Source organism: Onthophagus taurus, chromosome 2 (genome assembly GCF_036711975.1).
Source record: "Onthophagus taurus isolate NC chromosome 2, IU_Otau_3.0, whole genome shotgun sequence".
Classification (NCBI taxonomy): Eukaryota; Metazoa; Arthropoda; class Insecta; order Coleoptera; family Scarabaeidae; genus Onthophagus; species Onthophagus taurus.
The window spans coordinates 24,367,131-24,383,357 of record NC_091967.1 but is presented as its reverse complement, the minus strand read 5'-3'; the positions used below and the strand labels follow the sequence as shown (position 1 = coordinate 24,383,357).

General features: G+C 32.6%; 1 protein-coding gene across 3 annotated transcripts in view; it reads left to right on the top strand.

Moving 5' to 3' along the window:
• Positions 1–16,227, top strand: part of LOC111413156 (Ecdysone receptor) — a 178,548-nt gene that overhangs the window by 15,799 nt on the left and 146,522 nt on the right. The window contains exon 1 of one of the 3 annotated variants that reach the window (XM_023044039.2): positions 13,662–13,915. The exons of the other annotated variants lie outside the window; for them this stretch is intronic. The gene's annotated coding sequence lies outside the window, so the exon portion shown is untranslated. Of the gene's footprint in view, positions 1–13,661; positions 13,916–16,227 lie in introns of those variants that run through there. 3 annotated transcript variants of the gene reach the window in all.

The window sequence follows — 16,227 nt, the reverse complement described above, 5'->3', positions numbered from 1 at the left end:
ACGAAAATTAAGTAGACGAGAATGTAAGACGTGCAGGGCGAAGAGCCTGAGAATGTTATATGAATCAAAGTTCACTCTCTACCGATCTGATAGCTAGGTCTGGGTTGGGTTGAGTTGGGTTGTGAATTGAGTGGTCCCTATTCATAATAAACTCAACGCCAACATCAACTGCACAATTTTAGATAATAATGTGCTTTCTGTATTATGATAACACTAGCTGTCGGTGACAATAGGAGTATCCGAATGGAACTTACGTGTCTTCCCCAAGCCAAGTGATAGCAAATTCTAGCAGCCATCATACAAGGATTTGTGGAAAACCGACGAGGGTTGTGACTGCACTTGCTACTCGTAGAAGCTCTACCAACCTCTGAATATGAATAAAGTTTATATCTCTTTTGTATTACATCTAACCAAATACTTATTTGCAATATTATTCACAACCGCCCAAGTCCAAAAAAGAAAATGTGTAACCAAAACTTAATTCATTCTTAGAGCCACACCTGATTATTTGGATGTGATATTCCCTGTGTCTTTTATTTTTGAGATTTCCAACGAGTGATACTCATCCTCATTGTTTAGTAGCTATCATTTATAATGTATTATCGTTATTATGCCCAATCACAAGATTTGCTTTTCAGCAACTTTGCACTAAATAATATGGTTTTTTTTAGTCATAGAGCTCTTTCTACTCATATACGAAATAGTATGCAATATAAGCATTATAGCTCCTTAAAAATGCTGGCCTAGGAATCATGGATCATGGTTAATTGGCATTGCAGCTATTTCTCCCTCGAGATTACTATTCCTTTCTTAGCAAGGTTTGGATTATTATTCAGTTACTTTATCTTTGCTTATAAAAGGTAATCTTTTCATCTAGAAACAGAGTGGAATTTTTCCCTATTAGTCAATATACTTATCATTATTTTATACCAAATTCTTGTCATTTCTTTTTAGCATATGCTTTGCAGCGGTGCTGTGCATTAACAACATTCTTAGGTCATGCTATAATTACTTTTGTCCGATTTCTCATCTTTTAGTCCAATTATTTATACTTTTGACTGCTATATACAGTTTTTCAATCGCTTCTTCATTACTTCTTCCTACTTCTAACACAGCAGAGTCATCAGCATTGTTTTTCAACTCTCTAGAAAAACTCTCTAAGTACTGTATTAAATATAGTTTTCTAGTTTGCAGTTTGGTGATATTGTGAATTAAGCCATCTTTCAAAATCTAAAAACATCATAATACAAAGGCAGTTTAGTTTTCCGTTTTACTTCCTAAAATGTGTGTTATATTAAAGATTTTATTAAATTTAATTTTTCATCGTAATTAAATGTTTTTGTAAACACGTTTAATGGCTGTTTGGTTTTCGATTTTAATATAACAACTGGTGCATAAAATTTTAAATCCTCTTCTCAGAATATTCTTTTTTGTTAACCATAAGTCTTATCTATGTAGGTTTACTTTGTTTGTTTCCATATAAATATCAATGCCATCATTCACTATTATGCAACTTAGATCTCCATAGTTATCAGGATTGGCTATCAGGATTATTGATATCATTACTATTAATCATCATTTATAAAGTTTGTTTGGAACTGAGTTGCTTAAGTCCCTATACATATCATTATAATCGTGTTTTTGATTCCTTTTGCTATGAATGACAAAGTTGCAAGTGAATTATTTATATTTTTTGTAAACATAGCAGCCAATACATAAAACTGGGCTGATTTTAAGTTCGACAAACAAGATATCCATCCACCAGTTATATTAATATGTGATTTTTGCTGCTTCTATCTTTGGTATCTATGTTTTGTATTGATCAGTAATGACAGTGTATTCTCTCTGTTCATTTTATTACTACCAAACTATTTGTCATCATTCCTATTACTTTACTCGATCTATTTTTCAATCTTGGCCTATAAACCATCTATTACTAAAATACTATTACCATCCCTTTACAGATATTCTTTGTGTAGTTAATTGCGGCAAGTCGTTCACATATAAATATGAACTGGAGTAACCTAAATTAAATTTTCTTGTCTTTATATATGGCACTGATAGTCAATGAGCATTTGCAAAAATACTCTTATGCTCCATTGATAAATGATGGAATATTAAATTTTAAGACTAACGCAATTTGCTTGAAATGTTATATCTGTTTATCATGATTATACAGTCTTGCACAACATTTGATTAATTTGTTTCAATTTAAAGTAGCAATTTGTATGAAAAAACTATTATCAGACTTCCGGTTACATGATTAGAATGAAAGATTATGCATATAAATTAGATAAAATACTTTACATATAAATTGTTTATATGCCAAAAAGACATAATCTATAACCATATTCAGCTTAGTTATAGTCATTTTCTGACTACATATAATATGTTATATAATAATATTCGGCTAGTATAATGTTGATAAAAAGAATTATCTTTTGTTATGATACAATTGCATATCTTCCAAACACGAATTATTAAATATTACGGAAATACTATTTATAAACAAATAATTACGATACAACAATATTTTGAAAACAACCCAAAATGGACGTTTTTAGTTATTAAAATCAACTATAATTCGAAACATAACTTCCACTTTATATTTAAATATAGTGTAATTTTACCCGGTATACTTCTCGAATCTTCTACGGGCGACTTGAGTTATGGAGTGGTGAATATTCATGTCAGCTTTGGAAGTAGAACGAACATGCAACCATGAACTGCTACTCGTAGTGATCGACGATTTTATTCTGGTCGTAAACTTTCTGCAGAAATTTGATTTCACGTTAGAAAAGGAAGTTCCTAAAGGAAGATGTGTTACGTTTTAGTAATGAGGAGTTACCGATTTGTTCGTTGAAACTTTCCTAGTGAATGTACTGCTGACACAGGGTCTATCCTTTTCCAGTAAAAGTAAAATGCTTGGAGTGATAAGTGTAGATAAAACGCTTAATGACAGGTTAATGACGATAAATGCATTTAACTTAAACGAGTGGATAAAAATATTCTGTTAATATCGTTATTAGAATTAATGGGGGATGAACAAGATTTATTGCTGTTAACTTGTAATCAATGTAAAGTTAATAAGATATTTTCTTGTACAGTTCCAAAAGAAGATCTTATACAATATTAATAGAGCAAAGATTATGAGATGATTGTGAAAAACTAATGCAATGGACACACGATACATGGTGTAGAATTTTATGATCGTATATTCAATGTAAACTCAGCAAAAAGACTAGATTAAACCTCATTTATTCGTCAAAAATAACTGCTTCTGATGTTTTATGTGCATGTCTAACTGTTTTGAACACGCTTTTGCATCACACAGTGCCTTGTGCATTACAAAACCGTCGCATTGTTCTTATCTAAAAATTGACAGCAGCGGAAATTATACTACTTTCAAGCTCAAGATCTAAAGAGCAGCTATTGGCAGATACATTAGATACACAAATATCGAGAAAATAAAACTTTTACTGTTCGTTCGGATTGTGACATTTCACTATTATATCGATATCGTTTATTTGAAAAATTTGAAAGAGGTATGTCGCATCTGGGAGGTGACCTAGATACGATAATCGTTATTCAAGTTTGACGAACGTCTATTAATAAGCATAAAGGACGAAACTATCTGGACCTGCACATCTATTGTGGATGCTTTATACCTGGATTTGTCAATACACGTGATCATTACGCAGATATTGAACTATTGTTGAATGACCATTTCAATTATTGAAACGTTCGTCAAAATTTAAATTAAACAGCGCTGATTGGTGCTAGTTTATCCGTTGTCATCTTATGCAGATAAGTGATGTTAATCCGTTAATGCGATAGACGTAATACTACGCGTATTTGACCATGAAGTGGATATTCTATGTAGTTGGACAGTTTTCGACATCTCTCGATATCTCTGAAAGCTGTTGAATAAACATAAAAATGTATCAAAACTTTGTATGAAACACTCAGTTCTTTTTAGCGATTTGATTAAAATTTCAAATCTGTTTTTCGTAGTTTTAAAGACACATACTATGTATTAATCGTATCTCTTTATTTAAAGTATAAGTTGACATGAAAAAAAATCAATTTGTCTTTAGGTTAACCATACAGCAAATTTCATTATCGCAGTTAATTGCGTTTTTGAGTTATTATAGTTACACACACAAAATTTTTGCATGATTATCTCTTTATAAAATTCATATATGCAAAAAGTAAAAAAAGCAGTGGGCCCAAAATCGACCTCTCGGGAACACCTGTTATAATCTCATTCTGCTTTGTTACATCACTCTTCATCAACGTCCATACAGAGTCCTGAGCGAATAAGAATCTTGAGATTCATACACTCAAACACTTTTGATAAATCACGACATATAATTGGTTTTTTAATATGTTGCACAGCTATTTTAATATTTGTTATATACTCATCAAGTCATCATACACAATCGGCGTTAATTTCGTTTTCGGACATTGTATCAATCAGAATACAATCAAAATAACTTTTTTTTCAATCTTCGAATTCGTTATTTAGACTCTACACTACTACTCCTAAATCATTTTTAAATATAAGTTGTATTGACTTTACAAACCTTTATTACGTGTTCTTTTGTAACACATATTTGGTTTGCGAATTGTTATCTCTTTTTCAGGAAAAGTTGCGTTCAAATAAGTAAAGAAAACTTTGTAAAAAATCGCATTGTTATGCAGCTCGGCCGAATCCATATCAACCAAAGATTTAAAAAGTTTATGTATACCTTCCTCGTTAATGGATTTAACTTTCTTAAACACTGACTTTGCAACAGCGATTCATGAAAAGGGTGACCGGAGAAATTATGAAAATTATATAGGAATTAGTGTTATTAGTTTGATTGGTAGGCTGTACGGACGTATATTAAAGACAAGGATGGAAAATGAATGGAGCGTTATAGAAGAACAAAGTAGTTTTAGGGCTGATAGATCATGGACAACATATTTTGTTTGAGACAATTAATAGAAAAACACTATTTCGGAATTGGGAAATACATTTAGTCTCATAGACCTAAAGAAAGCATATGATATTTTGCCACGTAGCAAATTGTTTGCAAGCTATGTGATGATTATAAAAGAACTGTATAGCGCCGCAACATCGTCATTAAAAATAAATCAAACTCTGTCAGAAAGATTACAAACCACTAAAAGGTTTGCTACAATGATGTTGTCTGTCACCTACCCTGTTCAAGATATACATATATGTAATCAACAGTGGCTAAGAAAATGCTCGGATATGACAGTACGGATATATGACTCCTTTTTATACATTTTAGTGTTGGCAGACAACCAAGCTTTAGATAGATAAGATGTAGTATAAATGACAAGGAAAAACTTAAAGAAGAATATGGATCCTGTGGACTTGAAATAAACATAAACAGAATACTTAGACAGCAACTAACTAAGGGTGTGCCAAGAGTTTACATACCTGGAGTTGGGTTGGGTTACCTTTGGTCGTTATTAACTAAGACTTCAAATTATGATAGGGATATGGCTCATACCGGCATGTAGTAGTCTAAAGGAATAAGGAACTGCACTAAATGCAAAGTATGAAAAACTATAATAGAAAATATTACATTGTATTGCTCTAAAACTAGGGACGTCTCAAAAGGATATGACCGAAGGCTACAAGCCTTAGAAATGGACAAATAGTTCCATTAAAGAAATAATGAAAGCAGACAGATAACGATATAATAAACCGAATAGAGAAAAAAGAGGTCAATATGGTATGAACATTTGAACAGAATGGGCGAGAATAGATAGGACAAAAATGATCTGGCGGTGGATCCCGTCAGGAAAGCATACAAGAGGAAGATTCCGGAGAATATGGGCACAGGGCGGGAAGGAAGCACCAGATAGCAAGTTCTAATACACGACGCATGCTATATTGAACCACTACGATAATTATCCATATTACACCGATGATCCACTTCCTAAGACTTACTTTGGGATTATTTGATCGCTAAAGTGTATGTCGCCAGGCTCGGAACCATCCAAGGATTCTATCGGAAATGAAGTCACGGCGATTCCAAACGACATATTATCATTTAATAATAATAATATATCTCTTTAATATGCAACAAGAAGACCCAATTACAGGATAATGTACAACAAAGAAGTTGTAAAGTAAGATGTGAAGCGCACAAAACAAAAATTAATAACAATTCAGATTGATTCAGAACAAAAATAAGAGGGAAAAAAAAGAATATGCCATATGTTTCAGAGACGCCTGCATCAGATGGTCCTAGCGATCGGCACTTGGTATGTGTTGCTACTTCTGATACTTCTGCACTGGGTATAATGAATCCAATTCGAGCAAGAAGTGAAGATGAGTCGACAGTACAATTGACGATGTTCGATAAAAACTTTCTACTAGTATCTTCTCTATGATTGCACAAAAATGAAAAGTTAAATTCTTCCAATAACGTAACATAGTCAATACCTCGCTCCGGATACTGACCAACTGTTTTAAAATGTAAGTGTTTTAAGAAACTCTTTTGCACTCTCTCGAGCATGAGCTGGTGAGAAGTATAGGGAGGATACCAAACCAGAGAACCATATTCCAATTTTGTACGAACAAACGCATAGAAAAGTACTGTTAATGCGGCTACGTTGTTGAATTTTTTACATTGTCTGATGATAAAACTCAATGCACCAGAGGCTGACTTTCCTAAAGCGTTAACATGGTCTTTGAATTGCAAGTGGTCATCGAATAAGAAACCCAGATCTCGAATAGCGCGTTCTCTGCGTATTGCTTCAACTCCCACACAATAATTAAACGTTACTGGGTTATTACACCTTGTGTAAGATACGACAACGCATTTTGTTATATTAAGATCACTTCCATTCTATACAGACCAGGAATTGATAATGTTCAGATTGCGCTGTAAGATAACACAGTCTTCAGGGGATGTTACACGAGCGAATATCTTTAAGTCATCAGCGTAAGCAAGCACATTACAATCAAGGCGTCGTAATAGATCATTCAGATAAACATTGAAAAGAATGTATCGGATTTAAAACCATTGTAGCTCACATAGCAAAGTGCATTGGAGAGGTAAGATGAACTTAAATCTACGAAATCATTATCAGATATATATGGCCGAACACAGTAGCTCATTCTAGAGTATAGCAACATCTCGAAGAGCTTTGAGCAATTGTTCGAAAAGCTAATAGGTCGGTAATTTTCAATACTAAATCTGTCTCCCTTTTTAAAAACGGGCGTTATCCGAGTTTTTCTCCATACTGCAGGAAAAGTTTTAGTTTTTAGGCATAAATTAAATATAAAGGTTAAAGGTCTGCTGAAGGATCCAGGACAGTTGACTTGCTGGTTACAGTTATTGATAGTTGTAAGTCCAGGATTGAAAGCTTCAGAAAACAAGACAAAGAACTATTCCCATGGGATCAGAGATCTCAGAGCCAGCAAAGGTCATACAGCCTGGAATACTCGAATTACAATGTTTCTGATTCACGTAACGCCAGAAATTTTTGGAGTCGGTGGATATACAATTTTCGGAATTCACGAGATAAGCCTGATAAATAATCAGAATCTATTGAATCTATTGTTTAGATCTCTGTTTCTTCTTAAAGCAGTGCTCCTTTATATTCAATATATATACGTTTAGTACTTCCAGTAAGCCTTTTGGCAATAAAATTTCCTGAGTTTCTCTATGTATCGTGTATATTTTCAACTCTATACGCTCAAAATTGAAAATTTTACAAGATTTACTACCTTGTAGAATGAGTAATAGACAACAAGTTTTACTCAAATAACAAAAATTTATTTCCTTTTTCAGCAAGATCAAATAATTTTTATTAATGTATAAAATTATTTACATATTAAAAATGACAACAAATAATCCTACACCTCCTCGATGTAACATTTACGTTTTCTGTACTATTCCATTACTAGTGTTAGATTGGTAAACAACTTATTCGAAAGGTTAATCCACGCAAGCAAGTAGCAGAGGTAGCAACTTGTGTATGATTCAGAAACGGCAACCTTGAACCAAAGATGACAGCAAGGTCTCGTGCATTATATAACTTTTTCAATTCAAGAACAGAGCAAATTAAGCATAAATACGTTGCTTAGTGAAAAGTAAAATCCTTAACTATAAGGTACGCTTTACATATCATCAAGTTTAACACATGTAAAGGAATAGTGAACTCTACGTTAACTACACCAACACACCACATTTATCCTTAACCGTTTGACATAAATTCTAAACAGCGCGATGGCACTGCTTGGTTAAATTCCTCTGAAGAATAAACTTCCCACAAATAATTCAAAATGTTACAGCTAAGTCCTTACAGCCAAAGTTAATAGATTTACCACAATATGATTTTGAAACTAGAATATCAATCGGTTGTTTCATTGAATCCACATTCTGAAATCAAAACATTATTCATATGAATCCAATTCAGTTGGATTGTATAGATGGAGCGGAATGTTACCGGAACAATGTCAACATAAATCTGTTTTACATTACTTCTACACTCATCTGTCCTAAATTAAAAAACAATACGGACAGGACATAAATTTGCATTGATGATATGCATTATAGTTGAGTATGTACTCTTCAATATTGCATTGTAACTCCATACTAGTGTTAAATCATCCAATTTTTATTCTCAACTCCATTTATATTGATGACCAAATACTCAGTAACTATCTCACTCAGTCAAAACTGCACTCTCTACTTAAATAGTAATGGCGCACGTTGAGAAACGTTCTAAATCAAATCTGGACCGGTTGCAGTGGGGGAAAACGTAGCAGCCGATCGAGCTCTGAGTATTTATTCTTTAACCTTGGAGTGATGCATTGCCCCGCTTGCGATGTGTTTACACGGTCTGGCTTCGAATAAATTTACATTCGGATAACGCGAGAACCTACAAATATATATATCGGCCCGATCGGGATAACGCATACGAACTTGACCGTGTGCAATCGCTGCGCGTCTTCGAATTGCACAAACGGTCGCTCAAATAGTAGAGAAAATAAGAGAAGAGACGTCCGGAATCCAATCTGTGTAATGCAATACTACAGCCGAGGAAAACTCCATATGGGCAGGATAGTCGAATGAAATTGGCGAATATTGCGTCACTGTAATAGCTACTACTGGGGGTCGTCGTCAGCTACCTGAGATGAAAACAACAACTTGGTATTAAAAAAATCTTTTTCCTTTTTCTGTCTCTCGTGGCCTGTAGGTGTGAATGAGGTTTATTAACACACTTCGTGAAACAAACGATTTGTTGTTCCGAGAATTGTGGAATGAATCACATTTATAAAACTCCTACATTATCCTGAGTTTTGCTAATTTATAAAAATTAACAATTTGGTTTTAATTCGTTTAAGATTAGTGTATTAAGTAGTATAATAATAAAAACTCCACCTGAAGCAATCATACTTTCTATACGTATAAATCGTTTTGTAAGACTAAACCATACCGTGTCCTTATTTAGTCACACAGTCCAGTACAAAGTAATCAATTTCCTTATTAAACCTAGTGCCAATCACAGACTGCTATAAAACGAGAAGAGTACAAAAAGATAATTGGCTAAAATCTTAAAAGGCTTCTTTAAACGTTTCAAACAGATCAGGATCGTTCAAAATATAAAGTATGCAGCCCACACTGCAACTTTGACGTCAGCGAATAAATAAAGGATTTAGCCCCTTTAAAGAACAGTGCGTGCGTGCAATAAAAGACACATTATGGGTATTGATTAAACGAATTGAGCTTTAGCGGCAAGGAAATTTACAAACTTGAAACTGAATACGACCGATTTAGATTTATAACATTTGGCATTTGCACTAGGAGGAATTTAGTGCATTTCGGTGGGAACTATTGGTGTGTGGCTCGTAGGTTGAACGCTGAAGTAGCCGGTCGATCGTTCATTTGAATTATAAATAAGACCGGTACCGAAATAGATCCCGTGGCACGCGCATAGGTGTCTAAACGGGACCAGAATGCACCACGGAGCCGCACTACATTAAATTTAACTTTACCCGGACTTGTACAATTTAGCAAACATGCTTAGGGTTGTAAATGGTTTTTACGGGGTTGTACCGTACAATTTTATTAAAACGTGTTGTGCTATATAGAGCAATTCAAAACAAATTGTGTGTGAATGAGTGAGATGTTGAAGACTTTTTTCTATTTATTCTTTTGAAATTTGTGTTAGGTAGTGGTAGAACGGTTTGTTAAAATCCGGCCGGATACCGGGTAGTTAACAAATATTCGGCTTTGGCCAGATATTAAAAACCTATTACTTAGTACTCCACCATTCACAGGAATTCGTATCTCTTTTAGGTGTTGGACTTTTTTCATTTAATACAACTTTATTTATATCATGTTTGTCATTAGCAACCTCATTGTAACAATCCCAATACGATATATAAAAATAATATAATCTTCGCTTGTAATTCATCATCACATTCACTACTAACAGAACTCTCGCTGTTATCACTTTCGATTATTAATTAAAGTATCCTATTTTTAATGCAAAAAGCCGTTTTGAAAAATTGCTTTTAGTTTTTGAGAAATAAATTTTTGAAATAATCGACAATTTTTTAAAATTTTACAATTTTCGCCAATTAAGTTTTAAAAATTCGTATAAAATCCACTTCTTGGAATATGAGTATGAAAATCTCCCAAAGTGTTAGTAAAAGTGTCCTCTTTCCAACAAACCAATACGTTTTGAAAAATAACTTTTAGTTTTTGAGAAAACAATATTTGAAGTTTTGATAAAATTTACGATGTTGCAATTTTCATCGATAATTCTCAAAATTCGCTATACAAGTAATGTCTTGAAGGATCCTTGTGGAAATATCACCAATTACTAATTAAAATATCCCCTTCATAATGCAAAAACCCGTTTTGAAAAATCACTTTTGGTTCTTGAGAAAAAAATTTTTGAAATGATCGACAATTTTTTCGAATTTTGCAATTTTCGCCGATTAAATTTTAAAAATTCGTATAAAATCCATTACTTGAAATATGAGTATGAAAATTTGTCAAAGTGTTAATAAAGGTGTCCTCTTTCCAACGAACCAATACGTTTTGAAAAACAACTTTTAGTTTTTGAGAAAACAATATTTGAAGTTTTGATAAAATTTTTGATGTTACAATTTTCATTGATAATTTTCAAAGTTCACTATACATTGAATTTCTTGAGGGATCCTTGTGGAAATATCACCAATTATGAACTAAAGTATCCACTTTTTAATGCAAAAAGCCGTTTTGAAAAATCACTATTAGTTCTTGAGAAATAAATTTTTGAAATAATCGACAATTTTATCGAATTTTGCAATTTTCTCCGATTAAGTTTTAAAAATTCGTATAAAATCCACTTCTTGGAATATGAGTATGAAAATTTGACAAAGTGTTAATAAGAGTGTCCTCTTTCCAATGAACCAACACGTTTTGAAAAATAATTTTTAGTTTTTGAGAAAGCAATATTTGAAGTTTTGATAAAATTTTCGATGTTGCAATTCTCATCGATAATTTTCAAAATTCGTTATAAAATTAATTTCTTCAAGGATCCTTGTGAAAATATCACCAATTATTAATTAAAGTATCCTCTTTTTAATGCAAAAAGGCGTTTTGAAAAATCACTTTTAGTTCTTGAGAAATAAATTTTTGAAATAATCGACAATTTTTTCAAATTTTCCAATTTTCGCCGATTAAGTTTTAAAAATTCGTATAAAATCCACTTCTTGGAATATGAATATGAAAATTTCCCAAAGTGTTAATAAAAGTGTCCTCTTTCCAATGAACCAACACGTTTTGAAAAATAACTTTTAGTTTTTGAGAAAACAATATTTGAAGATTTGATAAAAGTTTCGATGTTGCATCGATAATATTCAAAATTCGCTATAAAATTAATTTCTTCAATAATCCTTGTGGAAATATCACCAATTAGTAATTAAAGTATCCTCTTTTTAATGCAAAAAGTCGTTTTGAAAAATCACATTTAGTTCTTGAGAAATAAATTTTTGAAATAATCGACAATTTTTTCGAATTTTGCAATTTTTGCCGATTAAGTTTTGAAAATTCGTATAAAATCAATTTCTTGGAATATGAGTATAAAAATCTCCCAAAGTGTTAATAAAAGTGTCCTCTTTCCAATGAACCAACCCGTTTTGAAAAATAACTTTTAGTTTTTGAGAAAACAATATTTGAAGTTTTGATAAAATTTTCGATGTTGCAATTTTCATCGATAATTCTCAAAATTCGCTATACAAGTAATGTCTTGAAGGATCCTGGTGGAAATATCATCAATTATTAAGTAAACTATCCTCTTTTTAATACAAAAAGCCGTTTGGAAAGATCACTTTTAGTTCTTGACAAATAAATTTTTGAAATAATCGACAATTTTTTCAAATTTTTCAATTTTCGCTGATTAAGTTTTAAAAATTCGTATAAAATCCATTTCTTGGAATATGAGTATGAAAATTTCCCATAGTGTTAATAAAAGCGTCCTCTTTCCATAGAACCAACTCGTTTTGAAAAATAACTTTTAGTTTTTGAGAAAACAATATTTGAAGTATTGATAAAATTTTCGATGTTGCAATTTTCATCGATAATATTCAAAATTCGCTAAAAAATTAATTTCTTCAAGGATCCTTGTGGAAATATCACCAATTATTAATTCAAGTATCCTCTTTTTAATGCAAAAAGCCGTTTTAAAAAATAAGATTTAGTTTTTGAAAAAACAATATTTCAAGCTTTGATAAAATTTTCTTTTTTCTTTTTAGAGTTGCTTCGTTAGTTAAACCAGCATCAAAAAAGTTCATTTTGTATCTTGGATCCAAATAAGTTGACATATCTTATTAGCTTTCTTATTAATTTTATTTTTATTCAAATATCGCAATAATGTGGCAAAGTAGGGTATCACTCATAGATAGAAGGGGATGCTGAATATCCGGTATCCTGCTTTTCGCAAAATCACTATCCGTTCCATCACTAGTGTTGGGATATTTATTATTCCACAACTGCAGAAATAATATGAAAAAGTTTTATGACGACTTGTCACCAATTTTCAACAACCTTCAAACTCAACGATTGAAGTATGTTAATAGCTGTAACAATTAATGAAAATGTGTTAGCAGACAAACACTTTAATTGTAAAATTGACCAGATAGACTTGGTAATCCATCAATATCAATCAGATTTGATTAATTTCAAATGCATCTAATGGTTTTCCAAAAACTTTAGACATTTCGCAAATTAATTGTTGCAATTAATCAATTATTGAAAATACTGAAATATTTCTTTTCAAACATGGGTCACGTACAATACTCGCTGTTGTCGTCGATGGATTTAATTTTAAACACGCACTTGGTTTCTCTTTCGTCGACGTTTCGTCGAAACGGTAGAGCAGTGAAGTCGTTTCCTTTGGAGGCGCGCCTGTTCGGTCTTTGAAAATTTTCTAAGCCCGTTTCTCGAAGGCGGTGCGCCGCGCGTTCGTAGTGCCGAGGAATTACAAGAAAACAGTTCTAAAATTAGTACGCCGGGACTTATACTATATGCAAACAAACGGCCCGCATTCATCTCGACCGCCTGGCCTTGAGCTCTGTGCACATGCATCCTCCTCTTCTCGACACTGCTCCGAACAACGTTTCTCAGTCTCTCTTTCTGTGCACTCTGGTCGTCTCCACGCACAACACGTTCTCGTTCGTCTCCACAGTTCTCTCTCGTGTTATCTGCTCCCTCCCTCCGTTACACACTAAGATAACGTTTCGAATAAAATTTTACTCTAGTTTATACGGATTTTTGTCAAGTTCATGTGGAATGATGTGAGTAATACTTTTGGAACACGTGAAGTGGGTTTTTGTGTTTTTCAAGACTAATGATCTTGGTTACTTGGATGGGAGACATTATAATCCTAAGTAAGTAATTCAAGTTGCATCAAGCAGAAAGTCACATTTTATCTGAAATTGTATTCATCAGTTATGCAAAATAGAAACAATGCTTTATGTACACATAAGCAAGGAACGCATTTTAAACATTACATCAAATTTATCATTTAAACCAAGTTAAATTAGGTGTTAAAATGTTGTGTTATAATATAAAAAATATCTATTAGCAGCACATAGGTATCATTTTATAAGAATTTTGATTCTTTTTTATGCAAAATTTGATAGTGTCAAAATTATTGTACTGAAAAATATTGATGGTTTTGAAAGAAGAGTTTTGAAAGTTTTCACTGCCAAACGGTTTACAATACACAAAAATTTTCTGATTTCTGCAAGGAGGAATTACACATTGAATTATATGGTTTAAGTATGCAAATTACGTTTAAAGTTAGAAGATTGAACTTACAACAAAAAATAAAGAAATGCGAAAAATAAAAATTTTATGATTGGTTTGCAACTAAAAGTCTTAATTGGTTTCTATAATTTTACTTTTGAAATGAAAGATGAAACCGGTCTTTGCATAACAAAATTTTTTAGGAGAGATTTTTCCAGAAAAAATAGCGGATTACGAGACGTGATGTCGTCATATTATTTGCATAGGTAAAAGCTTTGATAATTAAGAAAAAGTCTGTGTTGCAGCTGCATGCAGCTAAAAGAATAAATAAAGCAAATGATGATATGTCAAAGTTATAAGAAATTAAAAACTAGAGAAAAATTGTTGATATATTAATATTGTTTCTATAATTACCTCAAGAGCAACTTGCAATTATCTCCGAACACATAAAAAGATATAGAGAACATTTTGAAAGTTTTTGTGTTTATTAAGTTACAAATTAAATCAGGTGACCTTCATTAGTAAAAAGTTAATAAACTAAATTTGTTAAGGCTTTTTGTTATTCAGTCATTCTGGTCAACATAAATATTCGGCAAGATTATCAAACCACACAACTTAATAAATCAAGTATTGTACACTGTATGCAAATATAGATGGTAAACCGAGTATTGTTACAAATGTTTCTTTATATCTAGAGTAGAGGAACCAGTTATGGCACCATTTAGTACTCTTCAACTTTTCTTGAATTTCTTGAACTTCTTCTTGAATTTTCTTCTCTTTCTCTTTGAGTTCAAAACATTCCACCCATTTGTCAGACGTAACAATGCTTGGAGTATATTCTTTCTTCCTTTTTCGTACTGTCGGTTTATGGTGTGATCAAGGAATGACATCATTAAACACTGAGGCGATGATGTTGATTTGATCAACACTTTCAGCTCTACTGTTGAAGTACAAATTCTATGACTTCTCCTTTTGGAGCCAAACAGAAGCAAGTCTCATCCATATTAAAGACGCGCTCTGGATCCCTTATTGCTACAATTCTGTCAGTAAAATTTTAACTTCTTTAAACCAGTTCCGTATTTTTTCCTCAGTAACAGTTCCCCTTGCCTTGTTGCCATATTCAGTATGCTTCTGGGTGTCTATTTAGGAAAGAACTAAACCACTTTTTGCCGGGCTTATTCTTGGAAAATGGAATTTTCAAAATCCATTAAAGCATCAAATTTAACAGAATGGCCATAACTGGGTTTACGCTAATTCACTTGTGGTCACGTCATGGTCATAACTGGAAAACTTCAGAAAATTCGCTCTATTCGCCACGTTAACAAAAATACGCTTAACCTCAATTTAAAGTTATAATATTATTAAATACTTTGAAACTAACGTGTTTGTGACCACGTACTTCATAAGCTAAATATAAAACGACACTAAAGATAATAAAAGATTAAATGTGCATTGCTCTTACCGTTTTTGCTAAGATTTTCGAGCACAGTACATCAGCTAAAACATGGAAACGATTTTCAAATTGTTTCAATATCGGAAATGTCATCTAACACCGTCTGTCATGAATTAGGGTCTGACAAAGCCCTGTAATGCACTTACTTTTCAACTACTGTCTAATTACAGTGGCCATAAACGGTGCTCCTACCCTATATTTACTTTTATCATACCACTGTTTTATGTAAACAAATCGTCTTTATTTGTATGATATAAACTTGCAAAGAACAGATTCTGCGGCGAAAAGGTTTAAACATTTTTTACTACCGGTGATTTGTTACATGTACTTTGATTTATTTTCTCTTAATCCTTCGTTTCTTCATCTTGCCGCATTAACCATCACCGTGTTGGGTCTTGAATCAATCTGCTATAGGTGTTTCTATCTCTAGCCATTTAGTACTTTGGCGACTCTTCCTCTGGAATCTTGGTCTACCCCGTCTTCCTTGTTTCAGATAGA